This window comes from Lytechinus variegatus, chromosome 9 (genome assembly GCF_018143015.1).
Source record: "Lytechinus variegatus isolate NC3 chromosome 9, Lvar_3.0, whole genome shotgun sequence".
NCBI classification, from domain to species: Eukaryota; Metazoa; Echinodermata; class Echinoidea; order Temnopleuroida; family Toxopneustidae; genus Lytechinus; species Lytechinus variegatus.
Window position 1 is genome coordinate 2,200,766 of NC_054748.1, and position 12,820 is coordinate 2,213,585.

At 35.6% G+C, this 12,820-nt stretch overlaps 1 protein-coding gene across 2 annotated transcripts in view; it reads left to right on the top strand.

Moving 5' to 3' along the window:
• LOC121421021 (homeodomain-interacting protein kinase 2-like) overlaps window positions 1–12,820 on the top strand; it is a 100,488-nt gene that overhangs the window by 35,008 nt on the left and 52,660 nt on the right. The window lies entirely within an intron of this gene.

Consider the following 12,820-nt stretch of genomic DNA (forward strand, 5'->3'; position numbering starts at 1 on the left):
ATTTGGTGTTTAATGGCCATTAATGGACCTTAACTTAGCAATGCTTCAAAGTATACCTCTGTTACTGAGACATGATGTCCATGTAACGGTGGTATGTACATTTGAAAGTAATATCTTGAAGGAGTTATTTTAAAGTAAAAAGAATTGGAGATCATAAGATAGCACTGTTTTGTTTTTTCCATTTAGGCAGAAACGTAAATGTTTCCAGAGGTAGACGGAAGTGGAAACTTGAGGATTATCGTAGTATGATTTTAAATATAATTTGTCAATAATTTTGTACATTTTTCCTTGTTTAAACTCTAATTTAATTTGCTTTTATTTGCAAAGAATTTGACATGCAAAATGTTTTTCTTTAGTGTAATCAATTGATCTTGTGCAAATATTCTAAGGCATGAAGTGGAATTTGGTGTGTAATGGCCATTAATGGACATTAACTTAACATTGCTTCTAAGTATACCTCTGTTACTGAGACATGATGTCCATGTAACGGTGGTAACACCAAAAATAGAAGGTTATGCCAGAAAGAGTAGTTTATTTTTTCCAAAGAGAATATTCCATTCTGTTGAGGCATGACTTCTCTCAACTATTTAGTTCTACATGCCATCATAAATTCAATTTTCTAGACTGGTGAGAAAAAAGAACGACACAGAACATGGCACTGGTATACACACAGAGCATCAAGTTCCATTTATTGATGCTAAATCTTTCAAAATATATATGCCATGTTGAAAAGTGTGGAATAAAATGACTAACAATGTTGTTAGCAAAATATTTATCAAGAGTAATGGAGATCAACCCCTTTATTTTGACAGTGGGAGAGCATAGTCTTAGTAAGGATGATAAATGATGTCCATTTAACGGTGGTATTTTGTCAAATCTTATTTCTCAGTTTACTCCAATATGCAGGGTGGTATGAAATGCCTGTAAGTGGATTTAGTTGAAGGATTGTCCCATGAAACATATAAGAAATAAAACATTTCATTTATTACATTTCTATTTTTTGACCCTGATGTCACAATTTTTGCCCCAACCCCATGGAATGACCCTAAAGCATGTTTCATTTTTGAAAAGAGAAGAGGATTCCTTCAAAGTCAGGTGAAAACTTAACCATGCTTTCATGTACATGTATGCGTACTGTACCTTATGTCATGGGGGATGATTTTTGAAACTGTCCATTCAGCAAAATATTGGTCTACCTACTGTTATTTTGATTAGGGAATCCAGGGGCCCGTCTTTAGAGTTGCGATTGATCTGATCAATCACAATTATGGACGGCCAGCGACGTCAACATCTACATGTACATGTATTATGCATGTTTGATAAAAATGTTTTCTAACTGATGTATTTTCATGCATTCATTGTTTTCTTGAAAATTCACTCTGCTTCTCTTTCTTTGCAAAGAACATTGTGCAAATTTCCTGTGAAAAAAATATGACACTGATGGATTTCCATAAAGTTATTATAGATTGATTGGATCAATCGTAACTCTTCGTAAGACAGGGCCCAGATTCTTTCTTTCTTTGTCATGGAAACAGATAGTAATTGATGTCTCAAGTCTTTGAAAAATATTTTCAAAGACGATTCAAAATATGTGTATTTTTATATACTATTTTCTCTGTTTCAATTGAGATCAAAGTTCACATAATTCAGGTGGGAAAATATATCGTTATAATTCTTTTTTTTTTTTTTAATAATAGCCTGGTGAGGGATACCATCAAATTTTTATTTCAAACATCAGCATTTAAATACAAGAAATCAAAGCTACCTCATAATGTCAATAAAAAAGTAGGCTTACAGAAATATTATAAAGAAGTTGTTATGAAGTTGCAGTTGCATACATGTACTACCTGCAAATGTAAGTATGTATTAGATTTTGTCACACCGTGATAATTTACATCATTGATATGCTTTAGGCAGTAAAATGGATTAAGCTGGATTGATTTATGGATTAAATTTTATCCCACACTTGGACGTGTTCTTTCCTATTAGTGCGTACAAGGTTCATGCACACAGTACAGTATGCTCCAGAGAGTATATGTGTAGAGTCTTGCACTGAGATTTTTTTTACCAACCCAGATGTAGGTTTAAAAATGTCCCAATTTGTTTCAAAGTTTAAACCAGCAGTTGGTTATTTAGAGATTGGTTAAAAAAATATGAGAATGTTAGATGTTGAATTTACCTAGATTGTACTTCCGCAGTCTCAATATTATAGGTTATTGCGGTATATTAAAGACATGACCTACTATATTTTTCCTTTATTTCATTTTAGTCCCACTTGTTTAAAATCGCGTTGTTTCAAAAGACTGCCTCGATGGTTCTATTTGCTTCGCACAATGTCAATTTCAAACATGTCAGTCGGCCACAACTTCATCTTGTTGTTATGTTCCCTTTAATGTTTATTTATTCATTGTGATATCATCACATGTTTAGAATAACAGTCTTGGCCCAGGCCCCAGGGGTACTATTGAAGAAGTTGATGAAAGCCCAAGTTTACATTCCTTCTCAGACCAGATATGATTGCCTATTACATGAATGGCATGCCACAAATATTACAAGTGTATCTTAACTGAAAAGTACAGTACTTGATAATATAACCTGTATTCATCAAATAGGTCAGCTATTAAAATGTACATATACATGTAGGTTTCCTGCTGGTTTGGACAAAATATATGACCAGGAATACTTTTTTTCCAAATTACAAAATAGCACTCCACTCTTTACAGTAGCTCAATTTTTTATTTTTAAGTCTTGTGAAATCAGCTTTGTCCAGTAATTTGTGTTTTCTTTTTTTGGGGGGGGGCATGGGGAAAAGTTTTTACAAAGTGGCCCTTTTTCTACACATAATTGATCGCCATTTCAGATACATGTACTGGTATACATTTGACGACATGCATACTTACCAAGGAGCTTGATTTGATAGCCATTTAATACCATCATTGACTTGCAAATCAAAAGATTATTACAGGACATAAAAGGGTAAGGTTAGAAGGACTTTTCATGGTGCTATGTGACCATATTGAATTAAATTAAGCTTTTATCCAAAAAAAATTTCTATAAATTTTGCACTCTGCAGCCAGTCTTCTGAGTTTGAAGTATTAGAGCAAGAAGGGCTTAATTTGTAATTATTTACGACATTGCCCTTCTAGCATTTCATCAGAGAAAAGTACTACTGTCATGACGACTGCAGTGAAATAGACGATTATGTTGAGCATTGTAATCGAGTTTACTGATAGAATTACATATTTTGATTACGAGTTTTATATAAAGATTGGAATTGAAAATTGAATTTGCAAGTGCATTGCCATTGAATGTGATGGGCCACATACCTTTCCTCATGATGTGAGTGTGCACATGTAGAAGGGCATAATAGCGATTTACTAGCATTGCGTGGGGGTTTTTAGGACCTTCTGCTTCTCATTGGGCACTGAAGTTGAAGTGTGGGTTGAAGAAATTCTTGATACTGGGCCAGGAATTCCTCATTCTATTGCCAGGCATGGCATTCCAACATACATGTAGGCAGGGGGAGGGGGGGGGGGGCAATGTGTCTGTGCCTCAGGGTGTATGGGGATGGTGTGTGTGGGGGGGGGGGGGTCAGGGGGACAGGTGTTGGATGCAGGCTACATGTAGCTCTATGATTTTCAGGTATGGAGAATAATGTATGTAGAGAAAAGCAAATTTGACAACAAGTGTTCTCATTTGTATTCAATTATTTTGTACCGTATTTATTATGATTTTTTTCTTCAATTTTTGCTTTGCTTTTATTTTAAATGTTATTTGATTTATTAATTGCTTCATTCATTAATTGATTGATCCATCCATTCACTTTCATTCAATATTTTTTGTTGACTTTCCTGGAAATTGATATTTTTAAAAAATTTATTTGTCATTATTTATTTTCTGTTTATTTTTGTATTCATTAATATTTTTTAGTAATTTATTTTATTTTGTTTATTTATTATTTTTATTTTATTTATCTACAAGTATGTATCTTTTTTATTATATTTATTTATTTTTTTTTTGGGGGGGGACTTGAAATGCAATACAGAAAAGTGGTCCTTACACAATTTCCTTTGTTTAATTAATTTCTTTGTTTATTTCATTCATTTCATTTATTTATTTATTTACTTATTTATTTATCTATATATTCATTTACTTTTTATTTATTTTGGTTTTTATTTATTTATTAATTTTTTTATTTATGGCATTATTATTTGTAATGGGAATGGATTGTACTACTGTTCATGCAAATAGTAAATTGCTAGCAAGATGCATAAATACATGTACATGCACACTACTGTACATGTTGTGAGCCACCATGGAATGTTTTTCTGTTACTATAGTTGGTAGAGAGATCTGTAGATTTGACATCTTGGTAACCTACAACGCACCCTGGGTTCAACATAACAGTCTACAGTATAATAGTATGTCAACATCCTATTGTCTGAGAACATTAAAACATGATTAATGTCTGTAATATTGTCCCCATGTTTGGAGTGTTTGTCATAATAGAGACCAAAGTCCATGTATTATCCTTTCAGCTGTAGGAGGGTTCTTGACTCTTGGGAACAAACAAGAATATGTTTCATACTGGTTGAATGCTGCTTGGCAGCTGGGTAATACAGGGGGGGGGGGGGGGGTTGTGGAAGGGGTGCCACCCCCATCATAAGGTTGTCTCTAAAAAGGAAATGAAGGGGTTTGGTCGCACCCCCCCCTGACTCCCCGGCCCTGGGCCAGTCCACCATAGGAGTAGCAAACTGAACTGCTTCTACTGAAGTTGTGGGGAGGGTGATCTGATTGTGTGATTTTAGAAAATGAGCTTTCCCTCTCAAACTGGACAATTGAGAAAAGAAGGTGGGGTGGGAGGTTTGAGGGTGGGGGTGACCTGGGAGGCATTTCATAAATATTTTTGTCCGACAAGTTGTCAGATCTGACAACTTTCCTGGATTCTGATTGGTTGAGAAGCACTGTTACTATAGTAACTGTCGGATAAAACAGGACTTGTCGGATAAAACATCCGACAATCCTTTCATGAAACGCTCCCCGATGATGCCCTTTATACAGTCCCTGGACATACCGTGATACCATTCTTCCAATCAGATTTTATTGTTGGATGTGAAGGCTGATGACACATGGGCATTTATACATTTATTATTTATTATTACTGAGAAATATTTTGTTCAGTTGACCAAACCTCGTGTAGCTTGTTTGTGCCCGTCATTCCTGGAAAATATTACAACTAGAACTTGAAAATGAAAGTACTGTAGATGTATCAGAGCTTGTTTCTATGAATGGCAGTGAACATGTATGCAGGGGCGGATCCAGCCTTCGCCAATAGGGGGGGCCCGGAATTTTTTTCAGCCATATTTTCCCCGATCGGCCGCTCAAATATGATTTTTGCCGGGATTTTTTCTTTCTTTGAAGGGGTAGTCCTAATGGTCACTTTTTAGCTTTATTCTTATGAAACATAAATGTATAATACCATAACCCTTATTTATATAATGCGAGCGCGGAGCGCGAGCTAATTTTTTTGGAAATCTTATGTACTTATTCCTAAAATTTTGATTTTTCTGGGAAATATTTGTCTTCCTGAAAAAAAGATGTGTATGCAATGTAATGATTACTATACGAACGTCAAAAGTGAGCAGAAATGAAGTGATGGAAAGGGTACTGTTAAATACTTGCTTGCAATTAGCCACGAAGACGTTACACATTTTTAAAAATCAAATAATGCGAGCGCGAAGCGCGAGCCGAAATTTTTTGACATTTTTACCTCAGGAATGGAAATTCTTAGCACGTTTTGTTTAACAGAGTAGGTATATGGGTCAATCCATGTCAAATCAACCAATGCTTGTCACCCGACCCTCTTCGATTTTCTTTAAACTCGCACCAAATGTTGCCCCAAGTGTCTGACGGAAAAATCTGAAATATTTTGCCCCAAGGTCAAATGGTTGCTAAGATACGGCCTCCCATAGCAACCAATGCGCACACAACAAAATTATTTTAAATAAAATTGCCTATTTTTGATTGACTACTGCAGCAAAGTTTGATTGATTACAGTCTTCATTTTAAGTAAATGGGAAGAACTTTTTGGTCTAAACATGCAGAGTATACTGTAGCGCGGACCTGTCAACCGGATTTCGCACACGAGGTCACCGAAAATGGCGTTAAGCATCCGTGTCAATGATTTCAGAAGCATGTTTGGAGGCTCATAAATCCAAAACTAAATTAGCTTAGAACCAAATATTATGCACACTTATGGACTTTCAGATACTCAACAGAATTACAAAAAATTGACCCAAGAGTATGTGTCGTTTTCCTGTAGGGCGCCCTCAAAGTTGGATTTTTTTCAAAAGATGCCAAGTTCAAGGTCACGGATCACCTCCCGTCCCATCGAGGACGGGGACCAATTTCTGTGTTTTGATAGACATTTACCCATATTTTCAAGTGTTACTTGAGAAATTTCACTACCGGAATGTTAAGGGGCTGATTTGCGCATTCCAAAATGGTCGTAAATACCCTAAAATTGATGTTAATGACACATACATGCTTTTCAACACTTTTCAAATTGTGATAACTCAAAGATGAAGAGCCCAAAGACATTGATCTCTTCTGTGATGATAGTCTGTAATTAGTATGAAAAGGATATATCTTCAAAAATAGTTTGTATTGTTGGTAATGACCTTGAAAACACACCTAAAATTCAATAAAAACAGTAAATTGGCTAATTTTCCAGAATCAAAAGGCATTCAAATGGTGTTTACATTGACTTTCAAATGGGTGTCATTTCAAGACAAAGAGTGAGCTTAAGCTAAAACTTGAAAGACATGTTCAACTTTTGGTCTACTTTGAGCAACATAAAATATTTGAACTCAAAACCATATCATTTGACCTTGAAATTATTCCAAACATAGCTATTTGTTGCTTCATAAGTAGCATATTCAAATCACGCGTGTACATTGTACTTTGCAACACATTTCAAAATGGATTTTCTCATAGAGAGAATACCTGATCAGGCTGATATATGCAGTATTAGTAGTCTGTAATGGGTTCTTGGAGGATCTACAGATTAAGTACCTATTCTCTCATGACAATGACCTTGAAAATACAGCTGAAAATCATAAAAATCAATATATCATACAATTCTCATTAATAATCAAGTGTTTTTATCCACTTTTAATTGTGTGTTATTCCATCTTAGATTGTGAGTTCATGCTGATAATTGCAAATCATGTTCCACTTTTGGTCTACTTTAAGCTACATGAAATATTTGAGATCAAAACCATATCATTTGACCTTGAAATTATTCCAAATATAGCTATTTGTTGTTTTATAAGTAGCATATTCAAATCGCACGTGTACATTGTACTTTGGAACACATTTCAAAATGGATTTTCTCATAGAGAGAATACATGATCAGGCTGATATATGCAGTATTAGTAGTCTGTAATGAGTACTTGGAAAATCTACAGTTTAGGTAACTATTCTATCAAGACATGAGTGGGTTAAAAACACTTGATTACTAATGAAAATTGTATGATATATTGATTTTCATGATTTTCAGCTGTATTTTCAAGGTCATTGTCATGAGAGAATAGGTACTTAATCTGTAGATCCTCCAAGAACCCATTACAGACTACTTATACTGCAAATATCAGCCTGATCAGGTATTCTCTCTATGAGAAAATCCATTTTGAAATGTGTTGCAAAGTACAATGTACACGCGCGATTTGAATATGCTACTTATGAAGCAACAAATAGCTATATTTGGAATAATTTCAAGGTCAAATGATATGGTTTTGAGTTCAAATATTTCATTTAGCTTAAAGTAGACCAAAAGTGGAACATGATTTGCAATTATCAGCATGGACTCACAATCTAAAATGGAATAACACACAATTAAAAGTGGATAAAAACACTTAATTATTAATGAAAATTGTATGATTTATTGATTTTCATGATTTTCAGCTGTATTTTCAAGGTCATTGTCATGAGAGAATAGGTACTTAATCTGTAGATCCTCCAAGAACCCATTACAGACTACTTATACTGCAAATATCAGCCTGATCAGGTATTCTCTCTATAAGAAAATCCATTTTGAAATGTGTTGCAAAGTACAATGTACACGCGCGATATGAATATGCTACTTATGAAGCAACAAATAGCTATATTTGGAATAATTTCAAGGTCAAATGATATGGTTTTGAGTTCAAATATTATATGTTGCTTAAAGTAGACCAAAAGTTGAACATGTCCTCCAAGTTTTGGCTTAAGCTCACCCTTTGTATTGAAATGACACTCATTTGAAAGTCAATGTAAACACCATTTGAATGCCATTTGATTCTGGAAAATTAGCCAATTTACTGTTTTTATTGAATTTTAGGTGTGTTTTCAAGGTCATTACCAACAATACAAACTATTTTTGAAGATATATCCTTTTAATACTAATTACAGACTATCATCACAGAAGAGATCAATGTCTTTGGGCTCTTCATCTTTGAGTTATCACAATTTGAAAAGTGTTAAAAAGCATGTATGTGTCATTAGCATCAATTTTAGGGTGTTTACGACCATTTTGGAATGCGCAAATCAGCCCCTTAACATTCGGGTAGCAAAATTTCTCAAGTAACACTTGAAAATATGGGTAAATGTCTATCAAAACACAGAAATTGGTCCCCGTCCTCGATGGGACGGGAGGTGATCCGTGACCTTGAACTTGGCATCTTTTGAAAAAAATCCAACTTTGAGGGCGCCCTACAGGAAAACGACACATACTCTTGGGTCAATTTTTTGTAATTCTGTTAAGCATCTGAAAGTCCATAAATGTGCATAATATTTGGTTCTAAGCTAATTTAGTTTTGGATTTATGAGCCTCCAAACATGCTTCTGAAATCATTGACACGGATGCTTAACGCCATTTTCGGTGACCTCGTGTGCGAAATCCGGTTGACAGGTCCGCGCTACAGTATACTCTGCATGTTTAGACCAAAAAGTTCTTTCAATTTACTTAAAATGAAGACTGTAATCAATCAAACTTTGCTGCAGTAGTCAATCAAACATAGCCAATTTTATTTAAAATAATTTTGTTGTGTGCGCATTGGTTGCTATGGGAGGCCGTATCTTAGCAACCATTTGACCTTGGGGCAAAATATTTCAGATTCTTCCGTCAGACACTTGGGGCAACATTTGGTGCAAGTTTAAAGAAAATCGAAGAGGGTCGGGTGACAAATTGTCTGAAAATTGGTTGATTTGACGTGGATTGACCCATATAATTAAACATGGGAGCACGAAGTGTGAGCAAAAAATTTCGAGATTTAGACCTACTGAACAAGACACTCTATTCAATTAGTTTTGTAAATCATGAATAGGATGAGTAATTTGGGATCTAACATTAATAATGCAAGATCCCAAATCTTGCATGTAAGATCCCTTACATTAATAATGCAAGCGCGGAGCGCGAGCAGAAAATTTTTGTATACGTTTTGAACTGTTCGAAATTGTACCTGTTATGGACTGCTTGCATTTAGCCATGAAGACGTTACATATTTCAACATTCAAATATTGTGAGCGCGAAGCGCGAGCTGAAAAATTTTGACCTTTATTACCTGAATAATGGAAATGCTAAGCACTTTTTGTAATCTTGGAAGGACTCTAAGTATATAAACAAAACTTCATTGATGCGAGCACGAAGCAGAAAAATTCTGGACACTCTATTCATGTTTTGTAAATCATGAAAAGGATAAGTTATTTATCCGCGAGCAGACACTTTTTGATATTGTGATCTGAAACTGGATATTGATTTAAATAGAGAACAATCTGCGTATCTGAATTAACGTGTGTTTTAGATTTCGACCTAGAATTTGGGTATTCTAAGTACCTTTCTTATCATGAAAATAAATAAAGCGAGCGCAAAGCGCGAGCTAAAAACATATGATATTCCGATCTAACAAAGGGTCAATTTAAGCTCTGTATTGCAAACACTTAATTTGTCGGAAAATTGTGAATCCTGATGGATGACAGTTAAAAAAGAGCTGATGTATTTTATTATTATTACTTTGAGTTTTTACATAGGACCGGGACATTCTATAAGCCAAGGGCATTATGTCATCATAAGAAAATGATGACTATCTTCCTATTTCTCTTCCTAAGCATGAGAGCGCGAAATCTGTTAATATTATGGCCTGAAAACTGGACATTTAAAGTACTTTTGTAATTATGCATAAAATGCATGATATCTATCAATGCGAGCGGAAATCGCGAGCCGAAATTTTTGATAAACTGTCATCAGAGTAGTTTGATTTAGAATTAATATTGGGATATACATAACTCACTAATCAAAATGCTAGCGTGCAGCGCTAGCTGATACGTTTTGACAATCTGACCTGAATAGGGAACTTTTTGAGAACTTTATGGAATACAGGAAAATAATAGGTACCTGACAAATCAAATTTTGCGAGTGCGCAGCGCAAGCAGAAAATGATAATATTCAGACCATAACACAGACATTTTTACAGAGCACTTTTTTAAAATCAATTTGTAAATCAAACAAAATAATGAAAGTTCAATTTCCCAGCTGAAATATGTTTTGTACATTGACTTCAAAGATTGATATTTCAAGCTCCATATTGAGCAAGTTATGCAAATCCCCTAAAAGACAATAAGAGCGCGAAGCGCGAGCGAAAATTTATATCCTAATTTTTCAAAAAATGTTATTTTATTCAAGCATGTTCCTCCTCTTATGTTTGCCTTTCTTTTCTCCTCTCTTTTCCCTTCCTTTTCTTTTCCTTTCTTTTTCCTTTTTTTTCTTTTTTTGCTCAGCCAATAGGGGGGGCCCGGGCCCCTCGGGCCCCCCCCTGGATCCGCCTATGTGTATGGTATACTGTACTGCAGAGAAAGGTGAGGGAAAAATTGAAAAGAAAATACCTGTCGTGCCCTCTCCTCATAAACCAACCTAGCATTCCAAAGTCAGTTTGTCCCATGTAGCATTCCCAGTCAGAAGCAGTCCGATAAAGATAGGAGATTGGCGATTATCTGCCCCCAACTCACACACTGGAAAATTTGTATATATATAGGGCTTTTAATGCTGATTGCATTTGTATCATACATGTACTGTATATGAAGGCCTGCATGTACTATCATGGTTTAAAATTTAAATGACGTATCCATGAAGTAAAAACCTTAAAAACTTTAGGATGATTTGTTTGGGAAGTGATGACAGGGTATTTGGATTGTTGAATGGTCAGACTTTTTATTTCTTTAGACTTTACAGCTTGGAACATAGATCTACATGTATGACTAAAATTTTTGCTGATGCCAGTTTGCACCAAATGATATTTCTTTGATAGACCTGCAAGTTTTGCCAATAGGAAGGAATTATCTGTTGTAGTTGGTGTTTTCTTTTGGACTCGTTATGGATTTTCAGGTAAAAAGCCGAGTCTAATTTGGAGTTTGAACTACATGTTATTCATTAAGGGGGGGGGGTAGCATTACTTCCCATGAACATTTTAACTTGGTATTAAGACAAGGACAATGGCTCCACCAGGACCACCACCATGTTGTCGATCTTGAAAACTGTCCTTAGGTGGTTTCAAACATGTTACCGCCTCGATCATAAGAATCCCCATTAAATTATGAGAACTTTTTTAGGCAAAAAAGTACCCATTAATCATTACTGCATTTACACCACCCCGAAACCTATCCTTCGGGGTAAGTTCCTGAGGTTGCAAGCATGCGCAGTATGGTCTGATAAGCAGGCCAGGCGCGAGATTAAAAATCACTAGCTCAGCAGCCACCCCTTGGCGCCCGCGCCTAACTACACGCTGGGCTAAAAGTTCTTGTAATTTTGACAAGTACCTACTATTTAGTACTGTACTTTCGGGGACATCACACGTAATTAGCTCTCACATTGCCAATAATACCTGGTATTCTGTGATCGGGGTAAATTTCCCAATCAGAAAATACCTGGAGCTGACAAACTTTAGGTGGTCTGAAACCATCTCTTGTGTGAAAGGGCCCCTAGAGAGATGCCATCCTCCGCTTCTCCTGTATGACCATGACTAGGTGACCAATAGTGTCTGGAATTCGATGGCCCCGCTAGGTGATGTCATTCCAAGGTGATATATTGGTTAGGTGCATGGGAATAGAGACGTAATAACCCTAGGTGTCCAATCACCGTCCTATCAATTGGTGAGAAAGAAAAGCTCATGTCGGCCATCTGCTCTGGTTCACAGATCAACCGATAAGAGCTAAGGGGTAAATCAGTGTATAGGATGTATTCACCATCATATGTATTAAAAGATGTTGATTACAAAGTACGTTTCGGACATTCGCGCCATTCCAAACTCGGGGGCCCAAGTAATTTGTGGTAACTTTATGGTAACAGAGCTCATCTGACCGTATTCTGAACTCTGGTTTGAATTAAGCCATGGTTTATAAAAGCTTTGGTGTAATTATGGGGAGCCAATTGGAACATAAATTCCTATTAATGTTACACATCCAATTTATTAAACTGATATCACATCCAAATTGTTCTTTATTGTCTGGGAATTTCTCCTTATTATGAAAGGAAACAAACTGATAAGAATAAGAAATATACAATATAAACATTTTTTGGCTGTCCATAATTTTTGCACAGAATTAAAGACCATTGTCTATTAAGATAAACCTGAATTCAGATTTTTTTTTTTTTGGGGGGGGCTACTTTTTAAACCTGCTGCCTTAATCTGCTACACTGTACAAGCTTTATCATAGCAGTGAATGGGGATTGTCTGGTTCTTTTTTTAGTTTCTAGGGTAATGGCAAAGTTACCAGAGACTCTGTTCTC